The sequence below is a fragment of the Bubalus bubalis genome, chromosome 23 (genome assembly GCF_019923935.1).
Source record: "Bubalus bubalis isolate 160015118507 breed Murrah chromosome 23, NDDB_SH_1, whole genome shotgun sequence".
NCBI lineage: Eukaryota > Metazoa > Chordata > Mammalia > Artiodactyla > Bovidae > Bubalus > Bubalus bubalis.
The window spans coordinates 34,546,649-34,558,760 of NC_059179.1; the positions used below are offsets into that span (position 1 = coordinate 34,546,649).

The 12,112-nt window shown below is 44.5% G+C and overlaps 1 long non-coding RNA gene across 1 annotated transcript; it reads left to right on the top strand.

Annotated features, from left to right (window-relative positions):
- The first annotated feature begins 590 nt into the window (after positions 1–590).
- LOC112581541 lies at positions 591–9,416 on the top strand. Its single transcript, XR_003106122.3, has 3 exons — positions 591–884; positions 4,192–4,399; positions 9,114–9,416. It is a non-coding gene; the product is annotated as an uncharacterized LOC112581541 (long non-coding RNA).
- Positions 9,417–12,112: the final 2,696 nt, after the last annotated feature.

The window sequence follows — 12,112 nt, forward strand, 5'->3', positions numbered from 1 at the left end:
AGAGTTTCTCGGTGTCACTGCTGTTGACATTTGTCATGGGGGGCCGCATCCCTGGCCTCTCCCCAGGAGATGCCACTAATGCATCTCCTCCAGTTGTGACAACCAGAGATGTTTCCAGACACTACCAAATGTCTCTTGGGGGTGCAAAAGAGTTCACAGTGGAGGACAACTTGAGTTAAGACAGCTAAACTCATGAAGTGCCTGGGCTGAGTGAATTCTTTGCGGAGAGGGTTGAAGGGTTTGAGTTTCTGATCAGGCTGAAATGGGGGCCAAGCCAGGGCAGCAGTGGGAGGGTCAGAGGGGTCAGAGGCAGAGGGGACCGTGAGAACAGAAGCCCCAGGAATTTGTGGATGTGGTGAGTCGGGCTTTGAAGTTTCACGAGCTGTGGTCTCTGGGGGGCAGACTCCTGATGCCTGCAGTACAGATGTGGTCCCTCATCCTTGAATCTGGCCAGATGTAAGCTGTAGATGACAGAGATTCCTCCCTGTTCCTGGCATGCGGCAGTCAATCGCCCTTACTTTCCAGCTCTAAGACAGGCTGTTTCCGTTTCTTCGGTGGGAATCCAGGAGCCAGCTAGAGGTCACCCCACCCAGAAGCTGTCCTATTAACCTAGTCTCTGCACCTGCTTTAAGTCTTTTGCGTCAAGCAGAAGCACCAGTGGGAATGTTTATGTTGACACAAGGAGCGACAGGCATTTCTGACAGGCACATACTAAGACCTCAGAGCAGTTTTTTTTCAAGCTCAAGGGGAGCAATATTTTCAGAAGCTTCCTGATATATCCTGGAAACTGGCATGGCCAATTGATATTTTTTGTTTTTCATTTTTTTTGCCTAGGCTGATCGATGCTTCACCATTTCCCATGAGCACCTGCTTTCTTCTCCCATGTGAGTGCTTGAACTAGTTTATTTTATATGGTGCCCACCTGCTTTTCTACAGCAAGCACCAAGATCCTTAGAAGCTTCCAAAATCCTTTCCTTCTCTCCTTTTCTAAATGGAGAAAGCTTCCAAAATCCTCTCCTTTCTCTCCTTTGCCAATTTCCTAAACACGAAATGGTGGTTTACCTGTTAATTCAACTCAGTCAGCAAATACATGCTGAGGAGTTGGAACAGAATGATCTCCCAGAAACATGGACACCATTTATTAAGCAATTTTCATGTGCCCTCTGCCCTGATGGTTCAGACAATAAAGAATCTGCCTGCAATGCAAGAGACCCAGGTTCAATCCCTAGGTTAGAAAGATCCCCTAGAGAAAGGAATGGTTATCTACTCTGGAGAAGGAAATGCCAACCCACTCCAATATTCTTGCCTGGAGAGTCCCATGGACAGAGGAGCCTGGTGGGCTATAGTCCATGGTGTCAAAAAGAGCTGGACACAACTGAAGTGATTTAGCATGCACCAGTGTTCTTGCCCAGAGAATTCTATGGCCTGAGGAGTCTGGCAGGCTTCAGACCATAGGGTCTCAAAGAGTCAGACACAACTGAACGACTCACACACTCTGATTCTTTAGGGAATTAATCTAACAGCAAAATCCCATTTTAAAGATAAAGAAATTGAGGTTCTTCTGTACAGTACAGGGAACTCTACTCAATACTCTGTAATAACGTGAGAAAAGAATTTGAAAAAGACTAGATACATGTATATGTTTAACTTATCACTTTGCTGTACACCTGAAATAAGACAACACTGTTAATCAACTATACTCCAATATAAAATAACTTTGTAATTAAAATTAAAAATTTTTTTTTAATTTAAAAGAAACAGGTTCACAGAGGTTAAGTAACTTGCCTATTGTCATAGTACTAGCGACTTAACAATTCAGCTGCACTTAACAAAACTTTCTGTTTTTACAGTATTATAAAATGACATAAAAGAGGAGACTATCAGATATAATTTTGTGGGTTTTGGGCATAGCATAAATTTATGAAAGGAGAGTTTGCTTTTTTAAAAATGAGGTTATTTTCACAATACTTAATGAGTTGAAAAATTTCCAAAGAGATTAACTTGTGGTTCTTTTGGATAGCAAATATAATATTTAATGTGATAATACTGAAAAGCAATTTCATAAATAACACAGCTAATTAGTTAGCAACATCCAAATACTTAATATTATAAATTAAAGTGTTAACCTGTTAACTAAAATACACTATAGCTTTCTATCTTAACAAATAGGACTCAATATAACAAAATAAAATGTACATGTGAATTTACATTATTTTTATGACTAAAATAATTATTTTCAAAATTCACGCCTTCAGACAGTTTCCTAAAGGTGGAATTTGGAGTCAAAGGTAATATACATAATCTCAAGGCTCATAGTACACATTGCCCAAGTTCCCTATTTTAAAATCTTTGCTATGTTGGTAGGTGAAAACAAGCTACCTTTTAATCTTATTGTGCATTCTTTCTTTATCTCTAAGACTGAACATTCTTTCGTGTTTTTTCAGTATCTGCACTTCTGTTCATGTCCTTTGTCTATTTTTTGGTGCACTTTTTTCTTAACATTTTGTGAAGTTTGCTTGTAAAATAAGGCTATGTTCCCTTTATCACAGCATTAAATTATTTTTGTCATTTGCCTTTTTGGTTGCTTATTATTGCTTTAGACACTTAAGAACTTATTTTATTTTGTTGGAAAAATCTCATTTTTTTGAAAATAGTTAATTGTATTGATGCAGCATGTAGAAAGTGCTCAATTCTGATATTTCCTTCTGATTTTAAAAAGCTTCGTGTTTTACTTTCAAGCTAATCCACCTGTGATGCATTCTTACCTATCAGGTGAGGCTGTAATTTTAATCTTTTACAAAATTTCCACCATTTTTTGACGAATCCAAATCTTTCTCCATTGGGCCCTTTAATGCTATGCTGCTGCTGCTGCTGCTAAGTCGCTTCAGTCGTGTCTGACTCTGTGCAACCCCATAGACGGCAGCCCACCAGGCTCCCCCGTCCCTGGGATTCTCCAGGCACGAACACTGGAGTGGATGGGTACTTAAATATTCTGGGGTCTCTTTAGGTTGACTGTTGTGTTCTGTCCAGCCACTTATCAATTTTTTTGCCCATAGCATAGAGTTTTAAAGTAGTTTTCAGAGCTCCCTGGGCTTCCAAGGTGGCATTAGTCATAAAGAATCTACCTGCCAATGCAGGAGACACAGGAGATGGAGGTTCAATCCCTGAGTCAGAAAGATCCCCTGGCATAGAAAGTGGTAACCCACTCCAGTATTCTTGTCTGGAGAATCTCATGGACAGAGGAGCCTGGCAGGCTACTGTCCCTGGGGCCACACGGAATCAGACACGACTGAGTGGCTGCGCACATACAGATCTCCTGTAATATTTAAGGCTTCTTCTCTGCTCATTATGCTTTCCCCAGGCCTTCTTAACTCAGTCGTTGTGTTTATTTTTCCAAATGAAGTTTAATTGCTACGTAATTTTTTTTTTCTTAAAAAGAAGCAACATCTCATTGCTATATACATTGGGATATAACGTAGGGATAGTTATATGGGTTGGGGTAGTTAACCTGCAGGTTGGGATAGTTAACCTGCAGCTCTCCCAGTCTGCCTCTTGGATCTTTTGCTCCGTCTTTCCCTAGAATCCCTCCCCCAACTCCTACCCCACGTCGTCACCTAGGCAACTCCAGGCACTGGTTTAACTGCCCGGTTGTTCATGTCTCTTTCACGTCACTCTCCTGCTGCTCGCACCCCCACCAAGCTGTGAACCTCTTAGGAGCAGAGGTGAAATCTGGTTTTGGTCCTCCACCCCAGAGCCTGACTTTCAGCAAAAGGTGTTTAAATAAAAGATCAAGGTAGAGCCAACTGGAGGTGAATGTGTGAGGTGAGTTTCAGCCTCGATCTCGAGGAGGCTCAGGGTGCAGTTGGGCTTCCTGATTTCAGAAGCCCCCGGAGGCCCCACCCTAATCTCCAGGGCCTCTTCAAGACTCCTCTCACATCTACGCCTCACTCCAACCTCCTGCCCAGCTGCTGTCACACAACCCACGTCAGAGAGATATTCTGAGATGATTTCTGCTACAGGTCCAAGTCAAAGACTTATGGAACTGAATTTTAATGCTGGCAGTACAAAGTGTGAATAAACATTGCCATGCTTTATTGCTGTAAATCTGCTGCTAAATCCCTTGTTTCTCTTTGAGTTAGAAGCCCAATAAACAACTCCTGCAATGTTCCAATAATTACTTTGTCATTTCAGATACTCTGAATGATTCATAGAGTCTTCCTGACGATTCCAACCACAGAAGTACTTTCTGTCTAAAGCATTAAGCCTGAAAATCCATAACTCACAGGGTCCTCGGAACAATTGGGAGAATAAGAGGCACTGAAAGTGATACCCGGAGCTGGAAGTGGCCACAACAAGACTTGGAGAGCAGCATCTTTCTCCTTGATGAGCAGAAACACAGGTGAGGGTTGCATACCTATTTTCATCCTTATATCGGATCTAGTCTCTAAGATGTAGGGAAGGTCTTGCTCTTGCAAGGGAATGGCTGTCTCATTGGCAACTGCACTGTGGGCTTGAAATAGAAAGGGAGCCATATTCCTCTCTATTACATCTTCAACCGAATAGGCTCTGCTTGTCCTGGGTAAACAATCATCACCCCTTCTAAATCTGCACTCACACCCTGTATTAGAGACTAAGGAGAAGGAGAGTCCCTCAGATATAGGTAGGTGTGTTAAGTTTTCAAGTCTGTGCTAATATTTTATGAGCAGGATCCTCCATGCTCTGGCTCTATACATAGGCGGAGGAGGAGGGCACTAGCTGAGTGGTAGGATGAGAACACTGCTTACATTTATCGCCCAAGCCCATACGCCCACGCCCAACTGTCACAGAGCCTGAAATTCCTACCATTAGAGTTGCTACTTTTGGTTGAGGCAGAGGGCTTCAAGAAAACCCTTGTTCAAGTATAAATATACCAGGCAGGAATTGTTCCACCACACTCAGCTGCAAGCAGCATCTCATTTCTTTATTTTTCTATTGCAAATAAAACAGGGTTGGATGGCTTTTAAAGAATAGACTATGGAAATGGAAACAGTGACTTGACAGTGGTGCAACTTTGCAGATACCTCCTTCAACAAGTGATGAGAGCTGACCTGACTGGTGATGTTATGTGGGTGTCAGGATCCCTCTGATATGATGTAATGGGATGAAAAGGGCAAGTCCCCAAGTTCCCCAGCCCAAGTCTAATATGAGAAAAACATGTGAAACCCAGGGACATTCTATAGGATAGCTGGCCAGCCCTCCTTAAAGATGTCAAGGTCATGAAAAACTAGGGAAGACTGAGAAACTGCCATAGATCAGAGAGGAGACTGAGGAGACCCTGGATTAGATCCTGGAACAGAAAGAGGACATTTGTGGAAAAAACTAGTTACATCCAAATTAAGTTTGGAGTTTACTTAATATAGTGTATCAATGATGGTGTCTGAGTTTTAAGAGGTGCCAGAAAAGTCACTGGTTCACAGTGCCTACCCTTCACTCAGTTTGCCTCAGTTTGGGGCAAATTGAGTGAAGGGTAGACAGAAACTCTCTGAACTATCTCTGCAACATTTCTGTTCAGTTCAGTCACTCAGTCGTGTCCGACTCTTTGTGACCCCATGAATCACAGCACGCCAGGCCTCCCTGTTCATCACCAACTCCCGGAGTTCACTGAGACTCACGTCCACAGAGTCAGTGATGCCATCCAGCCATCTTTTCCTCTGTCGTCCCCTTCTCCTCCTGCCCCCAATCCCTCCCAGCATCAGAGTCTCTTCCAATGAGTCAAATCTTCGCATGAGGTGGCCAAAGTACTGGAGTTTCAGCTTCAGCATCATTCCCTCCAAGGAAATCCCAGGGCTGATCTCCTTCAGAATGGACTGGGTGGATCTCCTTGCAGTCCAAGGGACTCTCAAGAGTCTTCTCCAACACCACAGTTCAAAATATCAATTCTTCGGCGCTCAGCCTTCTTCACGGTCCAACTCTCACATCCATACATGACCACAGGAAAAACCATAGCCTTGATTAGACGGACCTTTGTTGGCCAAGTAATGCCTCTGCTTTTGAATATGCTATCTAGGTTGGTCATAACTTTCCTTCCAAGGAGTAAGCATCTTTCTGTACATTTAAACTTTCCAAAATAAGGTATTTTAAGGATCAGGGAGAAGTCCAGAATCTATTTTATTCTTTGGCGCTCCCACCACCAGTCTTGGGTTGTAAGGGACCCAGGGAACTTAGTAGGGCTGTAAATGATTCTCGAAGTGTAAATGTAAGGGCAGTGCTCAGCTGATCCCCTCGTGGGTGCAGTCCACAGCCATCTGCTCACTGCCGTGCTTGCATTGGAAGCCAGCCTCACTAGCTCTGTGAGCCCAGGCCAGCCTGGTCCAGGAACTGGGCGGCAGTTAATGGTGAGTGCTCCACCCCTCACTACCAGGCTGGGCACCAGGGGGCACTTGCCTTGGCTGTTAGAGCATCTGACATCAGTACCTGATGTGCAGGTAACTGGCTTTTATCCAAGGTGTCCCCTTTCACGAGGTGGTGCCTGCAAGTTATGGTGGGTCCTCACCATTTCAGAACCTCCCTTCTTGCATCTGGCCTCCATCCCCTGCACCCTCCCCTTCAACCCACAGAGCCCTCATCATTCCAATGGATCCTATCTCCTGCAGGAATCTAGACTGCTGAAAACACAGGCATCTAACGTTCCCCTGAGATGAGAGAAGTCCAAGCACCCAGGACAGAGTATCTGGCCCCTCTCTTGGGAGAAGAGGGGAAAAATGATTCTCATTTTTTCCTGATGAGCTTACAGCTGGGCAAAAATAGGCATAGTTAGTTCTGAGCTGGTTATTCTACCAGGTTAAATGTTCAATATATAGCCTCGTACCACCAACCTGTGAGGGGTGACACATAACCCAGTCATGGGAAGAAGTAGCACCAGGCCCTGTACCACACTCCAACCCCAGAGGGAGATGGAGAAAAAGAAAAGGATGGAGCCATCCTTTCCATAAATGACCCAGCAACCGTTGTCAAGAGTGTCAACAGCAGTAGCCAATAGAGAGTAGTAGGGGATCTTTGGGGCTTCCCCAGTGGCTTAGCAGGTAAAGAATCCACCTGTAATGTAGGAGATGCATTCAGTTCCTGGGTCAGGAAGATCTTGCCTGGAGAATCTTCTGGATATAGGAGCCTGGTGGGCTACAGTCCACAGGGTCACAAAGAGTCAGATGCGACTGAAATGACTTAGCATGTATGTAGGGGTCCTTTACTGTCTTGGGGGCTTCCAAGGTGATCACTCTGCATAAAAATAAGCCTGGCTGTCCCTGCAGGAAAAAAGCCCCGCACTGCAGGTGAGAATTTTCTTTGCTGATATGGGTCTAGACTACACTGCCGCTTGAGACTTCATACCTGTCCCTCCTTTAGACGTGCACCAGCTTGCTCTAACAGGCCAAGCAGTCAAAGAAACAGGAGTGCCTGCCAGCCCCACAGAACAAGAAGAGGGCTCAGTTAGCAAGGGGAGTGGACCACCTCTGTAAACATTATTGACCATCAAGCTGAAGCCCCAGGTGTCATTCTCAACAGAAAGACTCCAACCTGAGCAAAAGCAATAAGCGTATCTACAGCAAGGGATGTGGGCATAGTTTCAGAGCATGAACCCCCTCCCATTGGCCCAAGTTGAGTTTCCCATAAAAGATGGGGTTGGGGGAGATCCTCATACAGGTCTTTGGAGAAGGAGGAGGAGTCTAAGAACCAGAGGATCCTGGTTCAGGTTTGGGGGTCTGCTGTGATGACCACTGCTGCTGCTGCTGCTGCTAAATCACTTCAGTCATGTCCAATACTGTGCGACCCCATAGATGGCAGCCCACCAGGCTCCCCCATCCCTAGTATTCTCCAGGCAAGAACACTGAAGTGGGTTGCCATTTCCTTCTCCAATGCATGAAAGTGAAAAGTGAAAGTGAAGTCACTCAGTTGTGTCCGACTCCTAGTGACTCCGTGGACTGCAGCCCACCAGATTCCTCCATCCATGGGATTTTCCAGGCAAGAGTACGGAGTGGGGTGCCATTGCCTTCTCCGGTACAGCCAGTTTAATAACAGAGGACCTAGCAGTTTGTTCAGTGTGAGATCTGGTCCAGGACAAACTGTAGCCTCTTTGCCCAAAGTGAACTCAGTGGAGCATCCTTGAGGACAGTCCCAGAATTGATGTCAGGGATTGTGGCTGATTACACAGTCTCCAAGCTTTATTCTCCATCCCCTGGGGTTCTGCTGCTGCTGCTGCAAAGTCGCTTCAGTCGTGTCCAACTCTGTGCGACCCCATAGACGGCAGCCTACCAGGCTCCCCCGTCCCTGGGATTCTCCAGTGTTCTACACTGGAGTGGGTTGACATCATCTAATACACTTTAATAAATGCTATTTCTCCTTTGAGGGGCCAGACTTGGTCTCTTGTTATTTACTATTAAAACCTTGATTTAAAAAAAAACAAAACTTAATCAACACATGTTAACTCCTCTTATTCCAAATCAACATAGATAAATGTCCCACAGAGAAGATTCCCCGGAGCCTGGAAACAGTAAAACAGTAAATTAAATCGACTTGATGGACTCTTTTAGCAAAAGGGACTAAAAATGTGTTTTTGTTTCCTCCTCCCACAACGCATATTAAATAACCCCTTCTCACATTACTTTCTGCACCTCAGAGACTCAGAAACCACTAGGAAGCAAAGGAGGGCTTGTGAGTTAATTATAACAGCCTCTGCAGGATTCGGCTTGTGGTTTTCCTCTTACAATGAAATGCGAAACATGGGGGAGGTGAGCTCTGCTGTGTGTTGCTGCTAATGTTTTTAACCAAGGATCTAAGGCTGTTTGATATTCTTGGCTTCCTCATTCCGATTTCCAGTCCTCTTTTGGAAATAAAGCAAGATTGAAGTCCGAAGGAGTTTCAGAACCATAAAATGGTCTGTTGGCCCAAGGCAAAAAGTTAAATTCCCGAGGTCCCTCTTCTTCCCATTTTTTCGAGGTTTCTTTTGTCATGTAGCATGGGCTTTCTGATGCTTTCTTGAGCACCTTCTTAGTGTAGTGAGCCATGCATCAGTCTCAAAATCTGATGCCCTTTTGTTCTTTCATCCTCAGTGCTTACTGTGGATCTCCTTTCTGCCTTAGATTATTGCAACATCTATTTTGTGGCTGTGGACTTATCTCTTCTTGGAACTCCTCCTGGACTGTGAGCTTCAGATTCAGGACTGGGCACCAGAAGACTTTGCCGGTGGTCCATGACTAAGACTCTGTGCTCCCAGTGCAGGGGCCCAGCTTTGATCACTGGTCAGGAAACTAGATCCCGCATGCCCCAGCTAAGACCCAATGCAGCCAAATAAATAAATAAACTTTTTTTAAAAAGGATATCACAGAAAAATGCAAAGGAGTAAAAAAGAATATGTAGGTATGCATACAGTAGGGATATAAAAAATATCAGAAAAATACTATAAACATGTTTAGGCTTATAAACTTCAACATAGATAATATAAACAATTTTTCTAGAAAATTTTGTTTAAAATACCAGTTTGAGCCAGGAAGATATAGAGAACCTAAATAAAAGAATAATCATCAAAAAAATAAAAGAAATCAAAGCAGTGCCCACTTTGTTCTTGGATTCCTGAGGAGGATGTGACTTTTTCCCATCCTGCCCATACCCCATCAGGTGACTAGAACCCAACAGAGACTGGGTTCCCCATGGCTGAGATCAGAGCTTGGTTGTATGCTCATTTAACTTCAAAGTTTCAAAATTCAAGAAAGAAATCCAGGGTGCCTGATGGTATTGTTTTACTCCCTATGAACTTGTGCCATGCATCTGCACAGCTTGGGAAGCCCAAACAGTAAGGAATACCTGTACCTTGTACTTTAATTAAGGACAAGTGCAAACTCTTCTGGTTTCTGTACACTCCTGTGTGTGTGTGTGTGTGTGTGTGTGTGTAACTGACCCTTATTTTCCATAGAACCCAGGAATGTCTGCCTCACTGTAGCAGACATTCAGTCTTTAAGAGTGACAGACTCTGAATTTTTCCACCCTGAGTTTAACCTATGTGGTTCCATTCCCCGCCCCAGGGTGACCTCCTCTGAGTTCTTCTGAGCCTCCAGATCCTGAGCAGGCTCCTGTGATTGAGGAAGGAAGAGTCAGGGGAAGTTGTTGAAAGCAAGAGATATTTTTAGCAGAGCTCCCCATAAGCTGCACAGGAACACAAATTAGAAGTCTTCTCCTGCTTAATGACATTTCCTACAAAATTCATCTAGCCAACATGTCATTCTGCATCATTTGTAGATAATGGATCACAGTGATCCAGTGCCCAGCAGAGTAGGTGTGAAATCAATGGTGAGGAATAAACGAATGGAAACATGATTGGCATTCAAGCTCAAAGAGCCAAGAAAGCATGATATTTAGTAGCACCTTTGCCAGTGCATCTTTTCCTGGCAAACTTGTCCTCCAAAGCTCAGGTATATATAGAGGACACAACTTTTATATTGGTCTCTAGTACTCTTGCCTGGAAAAATCCCATGGACTGAGAAGCCTGGTAGGCTACAGTCCATGGGGTCGCAAAGAGTCAGACATGACTGAGCAACTTCACTTCACTATAAGACCTCCAGTCCTAAGCTGCTTATCTCACCCTTGTAAGATAACAATTTTCCTTTCTGTAGAATCTGATGCCCTTCAAAGTCACTTTTTTTACTTACTTCATCTCATTTGAGCTTCAACACAGGAAAGGAGGGGCAGTTTTACTCCAGTTTTCCCAGTGAGGAAACTGGTACTCTATTATGGGCTGAGTTGAAAGTAAAAAGTGAAAGTCACTCAGTCGTGTCCGACTCTTTGAGCCTGCCAGGTTCCTCTGTCCATGGAATTCTCCAGGCCGGAATACTGGAGTGGGTAGCCTTTCCCTTCTTCAGGGGATCTTCCCATCCCAGGAATCGAACAGAGTCTCCTGCACTGCAGGCGGATTCTTTACCATGTGAGCTACCAGGGAATGGGCTGAATTGTGTCCCCCCAAACTCATGTGTGGAAGCCTTACCCCCCCAGGGCCTCAGAATGTGACTCTACTGGGGACGGTGTTGTTAAAGAGATAATTAAGGGACTTCCCTGGTGGCCCAGTGGTTAAGAAACTGCCTGCCGATACCAGGGATACAGGTTTGATCCCTGGTCTAGGAAGAGTCCATATGCTGTGCGGCAAGTAAGCTGGAGTGTTACGACTACTGAGCCCTTGCACCCTGGAGCCCGTGCTCTGCAAAGAGAGAAGCCACTGCAGTGAAAAGCCTGCGCACTGCAATTAGAGAATAGCCCCACTTGGCGCAACTAGAGAAATCCTGCATAGCAACAAGACCCAGTGCAGACAAAAGTAATCCATTTTAAAAAGAGGTAATTAAGCTAAAATGGGGTTGTTAGGGTGGTCCTAATCTGGTTGGTGTCCTTAAAATAAAAGGATATTAGGGCACAGAAAGAAGACATCAGAACATCATGGGAGCACAGACAGATGACCGAGTGAGGACTAGGCAAGACGGTAGCCTTCTGCAAGCCAAGGAGCGAGACCTCAGGAAGAAGAAAACCTCCCGAAACCTTGATCTTTGATGTCTAGCCTCTGGGACTGTGAGAAAATAAATGTCTGTTGTTTAAGTCACCCAGTCTGCAGTCTTTTGTTATGGCAGCCCTTACAGACTAGCACAGGCTCAAAGACATTAACATCCTGTAAGAGACAGAATGAACTTTAGTCCACATGCCCCAGTTCGGAAATTCTTTATCAAATAAAACAATTGACTTAAGGGGAACACCCCGGCTTCACGGCTGCTAATGAGTCATGGGTCTCTAATTTACTCACTGCTTTCTCAGTGTTTGATTCCCTGAGGGGTTGTACACACACAGACACCAATTCCAATGTTCCATTCATTTCAGGTGACTTTTTGTTCAATTAGTATTTAGAGCTAAAATTCAATTAGTATTTAGCAGAGCTGGAAAATAACTCAGGATCCTCCCCTGCCCGGCCCCACTTCCCCCACAGGAAAGCTCAAACCTCCCTCCTATATCCCCTATTTATCCAATATTCACATTTCCTACTTCAGCAACACACAGAGAATCACAAAGATTTTGAGAAAAAATAGACTTCTTCAGGTAGGCCTAATTC